We start from the raw sequence: 2,427 nt of genomic DNA on the forward strand, positions 1-2,427 counted from the left end.
GAATCATTCAACACTGATTGGTAAAAACTAATATACGGGGCTAATGGAAATTCAAATGGCAACCTTCGTGTTGCCACAGGCCGATCCACGGCAAGATTTCAGTCCATTGCCCATCGTATTAATGAGAGGGTTATTTGCCGATCCACGGCAATATTACTTTGTAAATTCCTCGTTTTAAATGTGTGAGGTCTTTAAATGATTATGAATATTAGCAATCACTAGATGAATGAGTGTTGTTTAATCACAGTCATGCTACTGTAGAATTATATGCACTAGCAAGATGGCGCTCACGCGTCAGTCCTCTCTCTATGCTTACCATCGTGAGTTGTTTGTGTATTTTGAAATAAAATGGCGCCTAATCGCGCGTTGCGGTGTAACAAACATTGAGGAAGGAAGCGTGGCTTCCGAAACGCGTCTGTGCGAGTAAAGTTGCTTCTAAGGAGAATTCCCGTGTGTGCTGTCCTTATTTCCACCCGGGATCGGGAGGGAGAGAGCTTTCACATTTTGAAGCGCGAAGCTCTGACGCGCTTGGACTAGCACCCGCTGTAATAGTGCCCCGGACTTTTGAGCAGTGAGCCAGGATATATATATGCCGTGCCCGGTTTCAGAGGCCGCCCTGAAGGGTCGGGGGCTCCCCAAACGGAGAAGTTTTGGAATGGATATATATATATATATATATATATATATATATATATATATATATATATATATATATATATATATATATATATATATATATATATATATATATATATATATATATATATATATATATATATATATATATATATATATATACTACTATTATAAAGAGAGAACTTGCACCTTTTGGCCAGGTAAACTCGGGAACCACAGCTCCAATCACATCACCCAATACAGCGTTGGAAAGGGCAGTTGCAGCAGAAGGACATAGGCTATGCAGACGCCCACCATATACATTTAAAATGTAAAAGAACCGTGCCAGCAAAGTAGTCCCTTGTGGGCGTGTCTGCATTGTGCTGTGGGTGTGTGCTGGGGGGCGTGACAATCGCTGGGGGGCATTCCGTCACGAGTGTTGTTTTTTCTTCCCAGGTTCTATACATTCCTGCTCCCTTTAAATAGTAATTCAGTGGAGGTCCCATTCTCTTATAACCACCCCAAGCACAGTTATGGGCAAAAATACAACTAAAAGGCCCTGCAAAGCATTATGGGATAAGCTTAGCATAATTTTTAGCATTCATGAAAGGGTTTCAATGTTTTTTAATTTTACTCATCAGGGAAATCTTGGGACGACGAGGTGAACTGCAGCTTGATGTATAATATTTTAAATGCTATTGCATTTGCCTCATCAGGGACATCTAGGGACTGCGAGGTGTACTGCAGCTTGATATAAGATATTTTAATGCTATTGCATTTGCATCATCAGGGACATCTAGGGACATGAGGTGAACTGCAGCTTGATGTGTAATATTTTAAATGTTATTGCATTTGCCTGGTAAAATGCCCCAATGTTTTTACCGATTTAAGAGTGAATCAGTGGGTCTCATCAGGACCTGGTGCAAAATATAGAGGCATTAAGTAAACTCTCATTAGAATACAGAGAAATGACATCTGTTTTTTTAGATAGTTGTCCTGAACCCTCCTAGTAGAAACATAATAAAGTTGGACAGACTGATGAGAGCAGTTAGTTGTTCGGCGGAAAAAGAGCTCCTCAGACATGTGCGCGAGACAACTTTATCGTCATTCTGTCAAGGCCGACATTTTACCCCAATCTGTCATGGCCGCTTGCTAGCAAAATATCCTCCCGGTTTTAAGTCTTTCAACCCGATCCAGCATGGACGCCACGCCTCTCATTCCAGTGACGTCCAAACCAATGGCGAGCCATTCTAAACCAGTGAGGTGTTTGGTTTGTCGGCTCTCAAGCAGGGCGTGGCCGAGGTACTAATATTTGCATATTTTCTGTGCAATGCCATGGACTTCTTTTCTTTGTTTTTCTTTGTTAAATTGTCAATAATAACTTATTTTAGTACCCTCATATATTTTACTCCTTTCCATTTCAATCAACAATTAATGTATTAAAGGGGACATATTAAAAGTAGGTATTTTTAGTGCTACCACATGAAATTTCACTTACCTTTATTAGAATAGCTCTTTACTATTTGTCTGGAAGGTTTCTTATAAAGAGAAGCCGTCACATTATTGAAAATGAAGAAAGTCATCTGTTCTAATCTAGAACGGTTGGAACGTTGAGAAATGAAATTAGGATCTTGATATGCAACTCGTTTAAATATGTAGAGGGAAATAATGTTACGGTCCATTTAAGGATATGTCTTACTATGCTACACAATGGTGGGTGTTGCCAGCAGATATTATTTAAACGAGTACAGTGAGGTTCGTTGTTGATTGTTGAAAAGTGCCCAATTAATTTTAGCTTGTTTTGTTAACTGG

General features: G+C 39.6%; 1 pseudogene; it reads left to right on the top strand.

Moving 5' to 3' along the window:
• The first annotated feature begins 2,119 nt into the window (after positions 1-2,119).
• Positions 2,120-2,172, top strand: LOC147746985 (U7 small nuclear RNA; annotated as a pseudogene).
• The last annotated feature ends 255 nt before the right edge of the window (positions 2,173-2,427 follow it).

This window comes from Lissotriton vulgaris, chromosome 1_1 (genome assembly GCF_964263255.1).
Source record: "Lissotriton vulgaris chromosome 1_1, aLisVul1.2, whole genome shotgun sequence".
In the NCBI taxonomy this organism is placed as follows: domain Eukaryota; kingdom Metazoa; phylum Chordata; class Amphibia; order Caudata; family Salamandridae; genus Lissotriton; species Lissotriton vulgaris.